The sequence below is a fragment of the Triticum urartu genome, chromosome 5A (assembly GCF_056163025.1).
Source record: "Triticum urartu cultivar PI428250 chromosome 5A, HENAU_Tu73, whole genome shotgun sequence".
Lineage (NCBI taxonomy): Eukaryota > Viridiplantae > Streptophyta > Magnoliopsida > Poales > Poaceae > Triticum > Triticum urartu.
The window spans coordinates 591,382,678-591,400,948 of record NC_141877.1 but is presented as its reverse complement, the minus strand read 5'-3'; the positions used below and the strand labels follow the sequence as shown (position 1 = coordinate 591,400,948).

The 18,271-nt window shown below is 47.1% G+C and overlaps 1 pseudogene; it reads right to left on the bottom strand.

Moving 5' to 3' along the window:
- LOC147973141 (receptor-like protein 41) overlaps positions 1-18,271 on the bottom strand; it is a 69,808-nt pseudogene that overhangs the window by 20,425 nt on the left and 31,112 nt on the right.

Genomic DNA, 18,271 nt, shown 5'->3' with positions numbered 1-18,271 from the left:
TTGTATAATCATCCACAAATTCAAACCATGAGTAGGGAAATTACATATCATTAATTTCATCCTCTCCCAAGCTTGTGCAACATGTTCATGATCAAGTTGCTTAAAATTCATAATATCGTTTCTAAGGGTGATGATCTCAGCGGGAGGAAAATACTTAGAGATAAAAGCATCTTTGCACTTGTTCCAAGAATCACTACTATTTTTAGGTAAAGACGAAAACCAAGCTTTAGCGCGATCTCTAAGAGAAAAAGGAAATAGTTTCAATTTAACAATATCATTGTCCACATCTTTCTTCTTTTGCATATCACACAAATCAACGAAGCTATTTAGATGGGTAGCAGCATCTTCAAATGGATCTTTCATGACAAGATTCAGCAAAGCGACATTAATTTCACAAGATTCAGCATCGGTAAGAGGAGCAATCGGAGTGCTAATAAAATCATTGTTGTTGGTATTGGTAAAGTCACACAATTTAGTGTTATCTTGAGCCATCGTGACAAGCAAGCAATCCAACACACAAGCAAACAAAAAGCAAGCGGGCGAAAAGAGGCAAATAAAGAAAGAGAGGGAGGATAGAGAGAGAGAGGGCGAATAAAACGACAAGGGTGAAGTGGGGGAGAGGAAAACAAGAGGCAAATGGCAAATAATGTAATGCGGGAGATAAGGATTGTGATGGGTACTTGGTATGTTGACTTTTGCGTAGGCGCCAGAAATGGCTCGTTGTTGGAAGTCAAATCTTGACTTGCATGAACCTCCTCGGCAACGGCGCCAGAAATGGCTCGTTGTTGGAAGTCAAATCTTGACTTGCGCGAACCTCCCCGGCAACGGGGTCAGCAATTCTTCTTGCTACCTCTTGAGCACTGCGTTGGATTTCCCCAAAGAGGAAAGGATGATGCAGCAAAGTTGCGTAAGTATTTCCCTCAGTTTTTGAGAACCAAGGTATCAATCCAGTAGGAGGTTGCACGTGAGTCCCCTAGTACCTGCACAAAGCAAATAACTCCTCGCAACCAACGCGATAAGGGGTTGTCAATCCCTTCACGGTCACTTACGAGAGTGAGATATAATAGATATGATAAGATAATATTTGTGGTATTTTTGTGGTAAAGATGCAAAGTAAAATAAAGGCAAAGTAAATAACTAAGTATTGGAAGATTTATATGATGAAGATAGACCCGGGGGCCATAGGTTTCACTAGTGGCTTCTCTCAAGAGCATAAGTATTTTATGGTGGGTGAACGAATTACTGTTGAGCAATTGACAGAATTGAGCATAGTTATGAGAATATCTAGGTATGATCATGTATATAGGCATCACGTCCGAGACAAGTAGACCGACTCCTGCCTGCATCTACTACTATTACTCCACTCATCGACCGCTATCCAGCATGCATCTAGAGTATTAAGTTCATGAAAACAGAGTAACGCCTTAAGCAAGATGACATGATGTAGAGGGATAAATTCATGCAATATGATAAAAGCCCCATCTTGTTATCCTCGATGGCAACAATACAATATGTGCCTTGCTGCCCCTACTATCACTGGGAAAGGACACCGCAAGATTGAACCCAAAGCTAAGCACTTCTCCCATTGCAAGAAAGATCAATCTAGTAGGCCAAACCAAACTGATAATTCGAAGAGACTTGCAAAGATAACCAATCATACATAAAAGAATTCAGAGAAGATTCAAATATTTTTCATAGATAAACTTGATCATAAACCCACAATTCATCGGTCTCAACAAACACACCGCAAAAAGAAGATTACATCGAATAGATCTCCACAAGAGAGGGGGAGAACATTGTATTGAGATCCAAAAAGGGAGAAGAAGCCATCTAGCCAATAACTATGGACCCGAAGGTCTGAGGTAAACTACTCACACTTCATAGGAGAGGCTATGGTGTTGATGTAGAAGCCCTCCGTGATGGATACCCCCTCCGGCGGAGCTCCGGAACAGGCCCCAAGATGGGATCTCGTGGATACAGAAAGTTGTGGTGGTGGAATTAGGGTTTTGGCTCCGTATCTGATCGTTTGGGGGTACGTAGGTATATATAGGAGGAAGGAGTACGTCGGTGGAGCAACAGGGGGCCCACGAGGGTGGAGGGTGCGCCTAGGGGGGGTAGGCACGCCCCCTACCTCGTGGCTCCCTCCTTTGTTTCTTGACGTGGGGTCCAAGTCTCCTAGATCATGTTCGGTGAGAAAATCACGTTCCCGAAGGTTTCATTCCGTTTGGACTCCATTTGATATTCCTTTTCTTTGAAACCCTAAAATAGGCAAAAAAACAGCAATTCTGGGCTGGGCCTCCGGTTAATAGGTTAGTCCCAAAAAAATATAAAAGTGGAAAATAAAGCCCAATAATGTCCAAAACAGTAGATAATATAGCATGGAGCAATCAAAAATTATAGATACGTTGGAGACGTATCATTCCACCGACTGACATGCACTAGTTGTATAAGGTGGCTAGCGGGTGTATGTCTCTCTCACTTTAGTCGGATCGGATTCGACGAAAAGGGTCCTTATGAAGGGTAAATAGAAATTGGCATATCACGTTAGGTTTTGGCGTAGGTAAGAAATGTTCTTGCTAGAAACCTATAGCATCCACGTAAAAAACTTGCAACAACAATTTGAGGACGTCTAACTTGTTCTTGCAGCATATGCCGTGTGATGTGATATGGCCAAAAGGATGTGATGAATGATATATGTGATGTATGAGATTGATCATGTTCTTGTAATAGGAATCACGACTTGCATGTCGATGAGTATGACAACTGGCAAGAGCCATAGGAGTTGTCTTAATTTATTTATGACCTGTGTGTCAACATAAACGTCATGTAATTACTTTACTGTATCGCTAACCGTTAGCCATAGTAGTAGAAGTAATAGTTGGCGAGACAACTTCATGAAGACACGATGATGGAGATCATGATGATGGAGGTCATGGTGTCATGCCAGTGACGATGATGATCATGGCTCCCCGAAGATGGAGATCAAAAGGAGCAAAATGATATTGGCCATATCATGTCACTATTTGATTGCATGAGATGTTAATCATGTTTTTACATCTTATTTTCTTAGAACGACGGTAGCATAAATAAGATGATCCCTCATTAAAATATCAAGAATTGTGTTCCCCCTAACTGTGCACCGTTGCTAAGGTCCGTTGTTCCAAAGCACCACGTGATGATCGGGTGTGATAGGTTCTAACGTTCGCATACAACGGGTGTAAGCCAGATTTACACACGCAATACACTTAGGTTGACTTGACAAGCCTAGCATGTACAGACATGGCCTCGGAACATGGAAGACCGAAAGGTCGAACATGAGTCGTATAGAAGATACGATCAACATGAAGATGTTCACCGATGATGACTAGTCCGTCTCACGTGATGATCAGACACGGCCTAGTTGACTCGGATCATGTATCACTTAGATGACTAGAGGGATGTCTATCTGAGTGGGAGTTCATTAAATAATTTGATTAGATGAACTTAATTATAATGAACATTGTCTAAAATCTTTGCAATATGTCTTGTAGATCAAATGGCCCACACTAATGTTGCCCTCAACTTCAACACGTTCCTAGAGAAAACCAAGCTGAAAGACGATGGCAGCAACTACACGGACTGGGTCCGTAACCTGAGGATTATCCTCATAGCTGCCAAGAAAGCATATGTCCTTGATGCACTGCTAGGTGAAGCACCTGTTTTCCCAGTAACTCAAGATGTTATGAACGCCTGGCAGTCACGTAGTGATGATTACTCCCTGGTTCAGTGCGGCATGCTTTACAGCTTAGAACCGGGGCTCCAAAAGCGTTTTGAGCAACACAGAGTATATGAGATGTTCCAAGAGCTGAAAATGGTTTTCCAAGCTCATGCCCGGGTCGAGAGATATGAAGTCTCCGACAAGTTCTACAGTTGTAAGATGGAGGAGAATAGTTCTGTCAGCGAGCACATACTCAAAATGTCTGGGTTGCACAACTGCTTATCTTAGCTGGGAGTTAATCTCCCAGATGATGTGTTCGTTGACAGAATCCTTTAGTCGCTCCCACCTAGCTACAAGAGCATTGTGATGAACTTCAATATGCAGGGGATGGAAAAGACCATTCCTGAGGTATATTCAATGCTGAAATCAGCGGAGGTGGAGATCAAAAAGGAACATCAAGTGTTGATGGTGAATAAAACCACTAAGTTCAAAAAAGGCAAGGGTAAGAAGAACTTCAAGAAGGATGGCAAGGGAGTTCCGCGCCCGGTAAGCCAGTTGCCGGGAAGAAGCCAAAGCATGGACCCAAGCCTGAGATTGAGTGCTTTTATTGCAAGGGAAACAGTCACTGGAAGCGGAACTGCCCCAAGTACTTAGCGGATAAGAAGGCCGACAATACCAAAGGTATATGTGATATACATGTTATTGATGTGTACCTAACCAGCGCTCGTAGTAGCTCCTGGGTATTTGATACCGGTGCGGTTGCTCATATTTTTAACTCAAAACAGGAGCTGCGGAATAAGCGGAGACTGGCGAAGGACGAGGTGACGATGCGCATCGGGAATGGTTCCATGGTCGATGTGATCGCTGTCGGCACGCTACCTCCACATTTACCTACGGGATTAGTTTTAAACCTCAATAATTGTTATTTAGTACTAGCTTTAAGCATGAACATTGTATCTGGATCTCGTTTAATGCGAGATGGCTACTCATTTAAATCTGAGAATAATGGTTGTTCTATTTATATGAGAGATGTGTTTTATGGTCATGCCCCGCTGGTCAATGGTTTATTCTTATTGAATCTCGAACGTGATGTTACACATACTCATAGTGTGAATGCCAAAAGATGTAAGGTTGATAATGATAGTCCCACATACTTGTGGCACTGCCACCTTGGTCACATTGGTGTCAAACGCATGAAGAAACTGCATGCAGATGGACTTTTGGAGTCTCTTGATTATGAATCATTTGACACGTGCGAACCATGCCTCATGGGCAAAATGACCAAGGCTCCATTCTCCGGAACAATGGAGCGAGCAACCAACTTATTGGAAATCATACATACTAATGTGTGCGGTCCAATGAGCGTTGAGGATCACGGTGGTTATCGTTATGTTCTCACTCTCACTGATGACTTAAGTAGATATGGGTATGTCTACTTAATGAAACACAAGTCTGAGACCTTTGAAATGTTCAAGGAATTTTAGAGTGAGGTTGAGAATCAACGTGACAGGAAAATCAAGTTCTTACGATCAGATCGTGGGGGAGAATATTTGAGTCACGAATTTGGCACGCACTTGAGGAAATGTGGAATTGTTTCACAACTCACGCCGCCTGGAACACCTCAGCGTAATGGTGTGTCCGAACGTCGAAATCGCACTCTATTGGATATGGTGCGATCCATGATGTCTCTTACCGACCTACCGCTATCATTTTGGGGTTATGCTTTAGAGACTGCCGCATTCACTTTAAATAGGGCTCCGTCGAAATCCGTTGAGACGACACCGTATGAATTATGGTTTGAGAAGAAACCTAAGCTGTCGTTTCTGAAAGTTTGGGGTTGCGATGCTTATGTCAAGAAACTTCAACCTGAAAAGCTCGAACCCAAATCAGAAAAATGCGTCTTCATAGGATACCCTAAGGAAACTATTGGGTATACCTTCTACCTCAGATCCGAAGGCAAGATCTTTGTTTCCAAGAATGGATCCTTTCTAGAGAAAGAGTTTCTCTCAAAAGAAGTAAGTGGGAGGAAAGTAGAACTTGATGAAGTATTGCCTCTTGAACCGGAGAGTAGCGCAGCTCAAGAAAATGTTTCTGTGGTGCCTGCACCGACTAGAGAGGAAGTTAATGATGATGATCATGAAACTTTAGATCAAGTTGCTACTGAACTTCGTAGGTCCACAAGGACACGTTCCGCACCAGAGTGGTACGACAACCCTGTCCTGGAAATCATGTTGTTAGACAATGGTGAACCTTCGAACTATGAAGAAGCGATGGCGGGCCTGGATTCTGACAAATGGCTTGAAGCCATGAAATCCGAGATAGGATCCATGTATGAAAACGAAGTATGGACTTTGACTGACTTTCCCGATGATCGGTGAGCCATAGAAAATAAATGGATCTTTAAGAAGAAGACAGACGCGGATGGTAATGTAACCATCTATAAGGCTCGGCTTGTCGCTAAGGGTTATCGACAAGTTCAAGGGGTTGACTACGATGAGACCTTCTCACCCGTAGCAAAGCTGAAGTCTGTCCGAATCATGTTAGCAATTGTTGCATTCTATGATTATGAGATATGGCAAATGGACGTCAAAACGGCATTCCTTAATGGTTTCCTTAAGGAAGAATTGTATATGATGCAGCCGGAAGGTTTCGTCGATCCTAAGAATGCTGACAAGGTATGCAAGCTCCAACACTCGATCTATGGGCTGGTGCAAGCATCTCGGAGTTGGAACATTCGTTTTGATGAGATGATCAAAGCGTTTGGGTTTACGCAGATTTATGGAGAAGCCTGTGTTTACAAGAAAGTGAGTGGGAGCTCTGTAGCATTTCCCATATTATATGTGGATGACATACTATTGATGGGAAATGATATAGAACTCTTGGAAAGCATAAAGGCCTACTTGAATAAGTGTTTTTCAATGAAGGACCTTGGAGAAGCTGCTTACATATTAGGCATCAAGATCTATAGAGATAGATCGAGACGCCTCATTGGTCTTTCACAAAGCACGTACCTTGACAATATATTGAAGAAGTTCAATATGGATCAGTCCAAGAAGGGGTTCTTGCCTGTATTGCAAGGTGTGAGATTGAGCACGGCTCAATGCCCGACCACGACAGAAGATAGAGAAAAGATGAGTGTTATCCCCTATGCCTCGGCCATAGGGTCCACTACAAAAAAAAGACACATCCGTGACATTTTGGGCCGAACGAATTTTTTTTCTGTGATACATATGACACTTCTATGACGATAATTGTGACAAAACCCTATATCATCATAGATGTGGTGGGCTCCTACTTCTATGACAAAAAATCATGACAGAAAATGGGCTTTTCGTCCTGGGCAGGCCGGAGACGCAGCTGCATGACATTCTTTGGGCCATCCATGACAGAAAAAACCGTGGTAGAAGCGAGGGCGAGGAAAATTTTGGGGATTTCCCGGTTGCGGTGGGAGGTCGGGGGCCGAGCAATGCGCGCTTCTCTCGTACATGTACGCGCGTGTGTGCGAGGTGTTGGCTCTAACTGAACCCGAGCAAGGCATTGGGATCTAACTGAACCCGAGCGATTGCACTGCAGGCTACGCGTTATTGAACCCGAGCGATCGATCGATGGTTGTTAACTGAACCCGATCGAGCGATTCCTTCACTACTGCTGCTAACTGAAGCCGATCGATGCTGCCTCTGGATGAACAGTGAGCGTTGCGGGTGGGGGGGGGGGGTTGGATGAACAGTTCCCGGTGGGGGTGGATGAATAGGACCCTGTGGTGTTGCCTCTGGATGAACAAGACCCCGATCGACCGAGCCGGTTGGGGCTGGATGAACAGGACCCCATGGAGGGCTGGATGAACAGGACCACCCCATGGAGGGCAGGATGAACAGTAGTCCATGGAGGGCAGGATGAACAGTAGTCCGTGGAGGGGTGGTTGAACAGGAGCCCGTGGAGAGGGCTGGTTGAACAGTAGCCGGTGGAGTAGCACGCGGTGGAGGCTGGATGAACAGGAGCCCGTGGATGAACAGTCGCAGGTGGAGGCTGGAGGAGGTCGATGGTGGATGAACAGTAGCTCGTGGAGGCTGGAGGGGGTCGACGGTGGAGATGAACAATATCCCGTGGAGTCCCGTTTTGTGGTACGCCACACCCTTCCCGATGAACAGGACCCCCATTTCGACCGTAGCGCTCCAACACAAGTCCGTTTCGTCCGTTTTGCGGTACGCCACACCCCTCCCGATCAACAGGACCCCCATTCCGACCGTAGGAGGTCCGTTTCCTCCGTTCTGTGGTATGCCAGACCCCTCTCGATGAACAGGATCCCGTTTCGAACGTGGCTGGTCGAACACAAGGCCGTTTCCTCCATTCTGCGGTACGCCAGGCCTCGTTTCCATCGCCTGTTCCGTCCAAGCCCTCCCGATGAACATGACGCATTCTGTTGCCTCCCCATGAACACGACGCATTCCGTTGCCTCCCCATGAACATGACGCATTCCGTTGCCTCCCCATGAACATGACGCATTCTGTTGCCTCCCCATGAACACGACGACGACGATGTTTCTCCGTTCCGACCCAGCCATGTACACGAGCCCTGGCCATACGTATGCGCGAGTAGGCGTTCGAGACCCCGCCCGTATGTACACATACGTGGCCGCATTTTCTTTCTTGCACCCTGGCCGCTGTACGTACGTGTACATGCTACGTGCGCGCCTCTACTACGACACATGCGCGCCTCTACATCGACCAGTATATATGTACGCACACGTTCGCGACCAGAATGACAACGCTACGTACGCTTCGACTAGGTGGGTCCCGACTGTCAGGCACTTCCTTGTGTGCGAAGATGTAGCTGGTGGGTCCCAGCAGTCAGGGGCAAACTTTTTTTCACGAAATACGGTGGCCCGTCCGGTGGGCCCCTGCTGTCAGGCACTTCCTTGTGTGCGAAGATGTAGCTGGTGGGTCCCAGCAGTCAGGGGCAAACTTTTTTTTCACGAAATACGGTGGCCCGTCCGGTGGGTCCCCGCTGTCAGGTGGAGGAATAATTATTTTGCGTGTAATAAGGAGGCACTTCCTTGCTGCGGCCGTGGACCCAGCTGTCAGCGTCTCCACACACAGTACTCTTCCGATGGAAGTCGGTCGTTGACCACATTGACCACGCCGCGCCGAGAGCACCACGGCGGTGGACGACGGCGAGGCCTAGGAAGGGGACGACGCGGAGCCGGGGAAGACGCGACAGTGGAAGCCCGCGCGGAGAGGAGTACGAGGGTTCACTGGTTCGGCTGCGGTGTGAGGCTGCCGTCGCCGCAGGGCCTGGCCAGCGGTGGGAATAGTAGGGGGCGATGAGGCCTCCGTGGTAGCACAGCCGGCCACGGGAGGCAGGAGCATGCGGCACGACCGTTGCTGCTTTGGGTGGCTGGAGCAAGAAGACCAGAGGTTGAAGAAGCACTACGGCCGTTGGATGGACATCGTACGGTCACTGGAGCTAGAATCGTTCATATTGACTAAGTTGACAAAGCCCTTCGTCCCGGTCAACTTAGTAGGCCCACAAGTCAGCCTCCCACCAAGGTGGGTCCCAGCTAGCCGGGGGAGTATTCATTTTTTTGTGCGTAATAAGGAGGCACTTCCGGTGGGTCCGAGCTGACAGCGGGGGGAACGTTTTTTCGCGAAATACGGTGGCCCGTCCGGTGGGTCCCAGCAGTCAGGGGGAAACGATTTTTTTCGCAAAATACTGGTGGCCCGTCCGGTGGGTCCCCGCTGTCAGGTGGAGTAATAAGGAGGCACTTCCTTGCGGCTGCCGTAGACCCAGCTGTCAGCCTCTCCACGTACAGTACTCTTCCGATGGAAGTCGGTCATTGACCACATTGACCACGCCGCACCGAGAGCACCACGGCAGTGGACGACGGAGAGGCATATGAAGGGGACGACGCGGAGCCGGGGAAGACGCTGCAGTGGATGCCCACGCGAAGAGGAGTACGAGCGTTCACCGGTTCGGCTGTGGTGTGAGGCTACTGTCGCCGCAGAATAACAGGGGGTGTGGGTGAGTAGAGGGATGCCCTGGCCAGCGGTGGGAGTAGTAGGGGGCGCTGAGGCCTGCGCGGCAGCACAGCCGGCCACGGGAGGCGGGAGTAGGCGGTCCCGCCGGCGCTGCTTTGGCGGCTGGAGCAAGAAGATCAGAGATTGAAGAAACACGACGGCCATTGGATTGACATCCAACGGTTACGTCTGCTAGAATCGTTTGTTGATGTATATAATAACTAAAAAAATCTTGCATACGCGTCAACTAAACAAGCCCACAAGTCAGACCACTCCCTCTTTTTTTAATAATTTATATATAGCTCATGGCAACTTCTTATGCAATTTATTGCAGTCATTTTTTTGGTTGGCCAGGGCCAATTTCGCATATTTCTATGGGTTCCAAACTATTTTTAATACCGAAATGTCCAGCCAGATTTAAAGTACTTTGAAGATATATTTAAATTAGGTTAATGCCCAGTGAAATAGGAATCTGAAAATGTAATAAAATTCAGAAATTATAAAGCAATTGCCAATTTGTCATCTGTTTTTATATTTACAACCCATTTCATATTACTTTCAAGATTTGCAGGCGTATTGAAAGAGTTGCAGCCCACCAGGGCGTAGAAAAATAAGTAGGCCTGGATTGGGTATTCTTCAGAAAAAATAAACTGGGCTCATTTTCACAAAGAAAAAATAGCTGGGCTGGTCACATGGTGAACATAAAATATAAGCCTGGGCTAGACGGGCCACAGCCCAGTTCAAACCCTGCTCCGTCTCAACAATACCAAAAAAAAAAAATACTGCTCGAGTAGCTACGTCCCAAGTGTCAGCCGATCTTGTGTTGTTCTCTTGTCTATTGACTATATATGCTCACAATGTTGTGGGTCCTAGATGTCAGGAAAACACTAGGAGGAAGCATTTTATTTTTCCATACGCTGACATGGTGGGCCCCTACTGTCATCCTCTCCACGTACTTCTGCCGATTCCTGTTGTTTGTTGACCATGTTGACAATGCGAGAGGGCGGCGCCACGGCGAGCGCACCAAAGCGCGCGGAGGACGTCGGCGTTAACGATTTAGGAGACGGTGGGGCGGCGATGCGTGCGCTGAGGCGCAGCCAGCCGTGGGAGGCGGAAGCAGGCGGCCTCGCTGGCGCTGGTTTGGTTTTGGCGGCTGGAGGAAGACAGGACTGAAGAAACACGACAGACTGTAAAAGCAGCAGGAGTAATTAACAAGCTTAACTGAAACCAGCAGGGGCACTTAACAACCAAAGCTGAAAGCAGTATGAGTACTTATACAGGTTCAACCGTACAAAGCATGCCTCGAACAGTGCTACTTTGCCTACAGTTAACCAAGGGTGAGGCCGTCAAGCCCCAGGACATGGCCCAGGCGCCACCCCGCGCATCCACAACCTTCTGAAAGCGGCTTCATCTCGCAACGTGGCCAATAAACAGGATATTCGCTTTAGAGCCATGGAAAAGCATGAACATAATCTTCTGTCCTATTCTCCAAGATGGATGGGCCTTCATTATATGAGACCACCCATGAATAAGTATCTTTTCACCTCCAAGGGGAATTGAGTAGGTCGACATAAACATCATGTTGTGACCAAGCGCAAGTCTGACCCGACCATGGTCAGGCATCTGTATAGGAACAATAGAACTCAACAGTTCCTGTTTCAAGAAGATCACAGCTGTAAAACTGTGTATAAGCAATAGTTTATGAACAACATATATAACAGAAAATAACTCGTACCATAAGTTTCTCGACACAGTTGGACCTGTTCAACGAGTGCAGCAGTGGCACACATATCCCACGTGGCCTTCCACCATTGAAATGCCCCACAAGGACCTCAAGACGATCAATAAAGTGTACGAACTTGTGGATGTCGATCTAGTCAACTTCAGTGCCATTAGTAACATCCGAGTTATTACAGAGTAACAAATGAGCAGACTGCTTAACTATAAAAAAACCTACACGTGCCACCAATTATAAGAAAATATTAGTTAGAAGTAGCATCTTCGTGAGAGATTCGTTGCTACTTCTAAAGTTAAATTGTGATTAGTTAGACAGAATAGGTGGATTAAGAAGTAATCGAGGCAACAAGCAAGAACCAGATACAAAACTAACATGGATGAACAATTGGAACGACATCGGGGTGGAAGATCGCAGTGAAGATGAGACCAGGTTCTGCTATTTCCATCAACATTCGTGCGCCAACTTTCAGTCTGTAACACTTGAGAAAGTTTATCCAAGTTCGGCCATAAAAAAGCAGCGATATTCTTGGTTCATGAACCCAACTCAGAACTTATATCCATGGCTTGTCTTCACTGTGACCATTAAACTAGTGTATTCAGTTATGGCAATGCAGAGCATCTTGAGTACATGTGTTCTGGCAGAGCAAATAATACACTGCGGGAAAAATAATATGAGAACACAACATGTTCAAAAAAACCCCACCCTCCCGGATAGAAAAGAGGATTCTAGGAACATACTGTGCGCGTTTCAAAATGCTGTGTTAGGATGAGAAGGAACAAGTGTGGCGTCTCGTCGAGGGTGCAGAAACCTGTAGGGTACTCGCACTTTGGGCACTGCAAATGAAACACACTAGATTCAGTAGGAAGAAAAATGCATCAATAGCGGCGACTGCCATCCTAGGATTACATGCGACCAAGGGACTTGGGTTTATCGGGGATGGATGAAGAATTCGTACCTGGTTCTCCATGAGAAAACCCTATGCAATCGCCGAGAGGGGGTTTTCTCTGAACAAGCAGACGAGGGAGAAGGGGATTCAGGCCCAGTGAAATATTGCCGCTTCGTCCGTCCAGCTTACTGCTAAAGCTGGAAAGGGGGGGTTGTGATTTGATGGCTCATTGGGCATTACTGCGGCGCTACGACCAGGGTGTGTCTACCGTGAAGTTGTGCACTCTAATTTGTGCATATGGCATGTGGACCCCGTTGTCGATTGCCCCACATATCAGCGAAAGGAAGTAGAAAGACAGGAGTAACTAGTTAGACATAAATATATTTTTTGACAGAGAGATACTCCCTTTGTAAAGAAATATACAAATATTTTATATCACAGGCTCACCTTGCCGAGAAATATACTCCCTCTGCAACGCACGTGCATTATGGGGGTTCAGCTGAGAATATAATACTCAGATAGGCTCACGGTTCTGGACTTTGGGCCGCAGGCCGACCCTGCATGTTTGGGGGCCCATGTGTTCTACCTCAGCGCTTTTCATATTGCAAGCGATCGGTACGGCGCTGGTTTTAGATGCTGTCGCAAGGCGAATACACAAAATTGAATAAAGCACGGCAGCTGTTGGAATGAAATTGAACGACAGTTCCTAACCAGCAATCAGAGTTGCAATTCTATCAACGATATACCATGTGATAAATAATACTATCGTACTACTTATACACACAGGACACTTGTTTCACCATGCCAGATTATTACATCAAAATCTCTCGGAGGATAGATCAGTTCGGCAGTTGCGTGCTGCTACTGAAGAATTTCAAAGTTGATTTGGACCAGCTCTCCTTGACGAGAAAGTTCAATTTTGACATCATCCCCTACCGCAAGATATGATTTAGATTTGAACCTTGACCATCCTTTAGCATCAATCATCATGCGACCATCCTTTGTACTTACGGTATATTGAGCAGGTTCATTCACACCAAGGCTGCACATGGTAAGAGAAACTTGGCCGCGGTCGCCCGGATTGTTGAACGACTCCCTCATTGCTCTAGAAATTCTCTGTTTGCAAACAAGAAGACATACCCAAACAGTTAGATCAACACAGTGAATCATGTGAAACAGCATGGAAAGAAAAAAGAACGAAGCACTTGGGCGGCCAATGCTTACCAAAAAGGTGGACATGTCGGTTTTTGTAAGGACTTTGGTATATGAAGTGCGAACTGCAGCCCAGTCTGTTGCCGGTGGAGCTGCACGGGCCGGAGCAGATGCAAGTGCAAGTGTTGGTGCAGGTGCCGAAGCCGCCGCTGCTGCCGGAGATGGTGCTCCTTGTAGAATTGGTGCCGGTGTCGGAGCAGGTGCCAGTGTCGATGCCCAATCCTCCGATAGATCAGACTGATCCACTGACGCGGTCGGTGCCCAATCCTCAGCTGGATCAGACTGAGCTGCTACAGCTGTCAGTGCTAGAGCAACTGCCGGTGCTCGATCTATGCGAGACAGCGGCGATCGTGTCTGGTCTGCTATGATCAGCTTTCTAACTTGGCTAGGATCTGTGACCGTGATCCAGTCTTTTTCTTCATTTCTTTTAAACGCGAGAAGTACTAATTGTGGCGTTTTTGTTAAACCAAACTACAGTTCATCATAGGGATTCAGCTTGTACTCAGACAACAGACTGATCCAATTTTTTCCAGTAATATAAGTGATGGACGGTGTCTTCGTTACTGATACGACATAAGAAGTGAAACCTGCAAAAATAGCCATCGTAGAGCAAACCAAACGGTTTATTCTGTGATGAATGTCACATGGAAAAACCTGCATAGTAAAGTTGCAGGAAAAGAAAGAAAACATGACATTAAATCAATAAGATTTAGACGGCAAATCAATAAGATTTAGACAGTAAATCAATAAGATTTACTTGATGTGACACGAGTGAATCCTTACCAGGAAATCACTATGTTGAAGTACTAAACAGAAGATTGATCGTCCAACTACGCGTGGCATGCAGGGGCCCCGCCTACTCCCACAAGCAGGACAGTCCAAAGGTCGTGAAAAATCGTATGGACCGAACATCCATGGGGCTGGAAATCCTGGTGGGTGCGATAAACCCTGCAATGCATACGTATATTGGAGTGTAACCATAATTGATAGACCGTCCTCACAAAAAATATGATATGGATACTTCAGAATATGTAGACTGAATTGAGTGGACAGACATTAACATATACCGTTCTCAGGACTGACCACACACCAAAAGCGACAGTACTAATAAACAATACAGGGTTCACAAACACAAATCAAGTACTGAACAATAGTACTTACTATAGACAAGCAAAGTTGCACTAACTAAACTCTGCAGACTATTTTTTGCCACCGACCTACGGGATGAACCTCGCATAACTGACTAGGCCATGGACTTCGTGTGAGATGTCTACATGCACCATCACCATCTTGTCAACCTTGGAGAACCTAATAGAGTGGTCTTTCCACTCATAAACATGATGATGAAGACAGGCCACATCAGATTTGTTGGGAAGCTTTACAAGAACCACACCCTTCGTAATCGAAGGCACAACCAGGAAATTGTTGTGGTCAAGTACAGCCTCGAGAACACGCCTGACAACAATGCTACAAGAAAACACTAGTTCAGGACACGTGGCGACAAGGACACAACAGCTGGATAGTTCAGCAGTAGAACTCATCATCAGGTCTTCCAGTTCACACGGCATGACTTTGAGAACTTCATCTCCACCGCGGACCTGGTTCTAATTCAAACAAAAACCATATTTTATTACTACCTCCGTTCAGAAATATAAGATGATTTTCGATATTATACTCCATATATGACTACATATATGCACAGAAATGAGTGAACAAAGACACTAGAACATGTCTTCAAAGGCATGAGAGCAGAGGGATTACATGCAATATCCATAACACAAGTTACTGAGGCAAATATACCCTCTTAAAAGGTAGCATTGATGTTCATAAAGTACTCCCTCCGTCCCAAAATTCTTGTCTTAGATTTGTCTAGATACGGATGTATCAAGACACATTTTAGTATTAGATACATCTGTATCTAGACAAATCTAAGACAAGAAATTTGGGACAGAGGGAGTAGTTGAAAGTAATCTATAAGAAATCAGTGTCAACCTCTCGCATGTTCTGGTCAAAAGAGGAATTTAGAACCGTCATTTGGCACACAAAAATCACATGCAAGATCACCCAGAAAGTTGTACTACTAGTACTAGTACCGCATGTTAGATGAAAAAACACGATCAAGATCGAGAAAAAGATCGTCAAGAAGAGATATTACCTGGACTTGCTTAATGAGGGATCCCGGAGAGGGGGGCTTGGACAGGGCGATGGCTTTGAGCTTGTCTGCAGTAGTCTCGGCGGGGTGCTTGCGCTTCTTCGTACCATGAGCCTCGACGGTTTTTGCCAGAGCCATAGACATCACTTTGGCCGGTGCTCCAGCGTCCATCAAGAAACTGTCAAATAGAAATAAAAGAAAAGAAACCATAATCACAAACCCAAAAGAAGAAAAGAGAGGGAGTTATAGGATCAGTCTCGGGGTTGCAAGACCGGGCCTTGGCCAGAATCAACACCATTGATGCGCTCACCTTTCCTTCTTTGGGAGAGAAGAACAATGGCAGAAGCAGGTCGGGGTTTTCTTGAAGAAATGAAGAACAAGATGAGGAAGAAGCGAGGGTTGGGTAGAGAGGAAGCTGAGAGAGAAGAGTGAAATGATGGCTGCTTCGTCCGTCCAACTTACTGCTGGAAAGGAGGGGGTTTTGTGATTTGACGGCTCATTGGGCATTACTGCGGCACTTCGATCGGGGTAGTCTACCATCACTCTACTACGGAATAATTTTGTGCATGGCTGGTGGACCCCGATGCTGGCTGTCCCACACGTCGGCGAAAGTGAGTAATTTAGTGCATGGCTGGAGGAGGATCCGCACGGTAGAGCGTGTCCACTGTTTTTCAGAAGAAAAAAATGATTACAGCAAGCGTTTCCACTCTTACGATGGAGGAGTGCGAAACACGGAAGCCACTTGAACATACACAGTGCTCCTACCACTAGCCATGTGCAGTGGTTCATACGTCAGTACTACACAATCTTGTTGCTAGTGTAGTAAGATATGACGATAACAAATGATGTTGTGCGCATGTTAACTACTCCTATATGTAACATAGTACCGCTTTTTCGACTGTCCGGTCGAGAATGAAAAGTGAGATCAATGTTAACAGAACTAGGTCCACAGCGCATGGAGAGTACGGTGCTACAGTACTCCACGAAACATGAACCATATGAAGCACGAATAGTGTTAGGCAGGGTGTATGAAGGGTGCACGGGATGGGAGCAAAAGTTCCCTTATCGACCCACTTTTGGGTGTTTGGCAGAGTGCATGAAGGGTGCATGAGTCCACACTAGTAGGTTGACAAAAATACACGAAGAGGAAACAACTATATTGAGATGAGAATGCAACCAAACACACCCACACGCTTTGTGCTACAGTGACTGATCTGCACCGTCTGAGTTTGATCCAACAGTCATGTTGCGCCGAGACATGGACATGCCCATGCAGAGGGCGCCTAAACACCACCGAAGTCCCTCTGCTTCTCGAGGCGCACGACCGTTGGTGATGCAGGGTGCAACCGCCCGTAGAGCCTGCTCCCGGTCGACGGGAGCCAGCTCATCAAAGACGGCGTCCAATGGCACGAATGGATTCCGGTGACGGAGCCCTGAAAGGATTCGCCCGGCGATGGCAGCCCGCAACCCCTCCTTGTCCAGCTCAGCCCCCACCATCGCGCGGAGACGGCTCAGCTCCTCGGAGATATAGGTGAAGAAGGAGACCAGGTCAGGAAGCCGCAGCTCGTTGAAGTCGACCGGGTGGTCGAACGGGTTTAGCCCGACGGCCGACATCGTCGCGCTGGCACGACGATAGGCATCGCGCAACCGCAACACGTGCGTGGCAACTTGGTTCACCAAGTGGCTGAGGCGATCCTGGATCTCATCACGATCGGCCCGCTCGCGCTCCAGCCGGCTCCCCTGACGGCCTATCGTATCTCCCGCTTTCTGCGGCAACGCCGCCGATGCCTCGAGCATCTTTGTGGTGGACGCCTGCCGCTTTTGAAGCTCCGTGAACTCCCGCACATAACGGAGGAGCATGGCACTCCTCTCCTCCTTGAGCTCACGGAGCTCCACGTCCTTGGTCCCAAGCTCTGCATCCTTGGCATGGAGCTCCTGTGTCAGGAGCCTCACCTCAGACTCTGTGATCTGCTGCGCCGCCATGGCACCAGGTAGAAGCAATGGGGAGAGGAAGCAAAGGGGGCGAAACGGCTAAAAGGTAATGCAATCTACGGGAAGGCGGAGGGAGCGGGGAATCTTTTGGTTTTCACCATGGTAAAACACCAATCGACGACTTCTCACATCAGGAAGCAGTGGGTACAGGCGGAGTCATCGGGACTAATTGCTGCCGCGCCTGCTCCCGTCAATCAAACAATTAAAAATCCCGACGCGCCTGCTCCCGTCAATCAAAAAATTAAAAATCCTGCCGCACCCAAACACCAGAGCAACGCCGCGGTGGATATTTAAATTTACCTGCCGGCAAGTAGATAAAAAAGGGGTGAAAAAACAAATGTGGCGGCGGCCTAGCTAATCGGTCGAACTAGCCCAACTAGCTAGCCACCGTGCTTCACTGATGTACTCGGCGGGAAAGGTGGTCTTTCGTGATTTGACGACTCATTTACTTGCTTCGGCGCTATGACTGAGGAGGACCCAGAAAACGCGCGGTAGGGAGTACCACGTCAGGAAGAATATATGCGTGCACCACCCAGGAGGACCCCGAAACCGCGCGGTAGGGTGTGCCACGTCTCGGCAC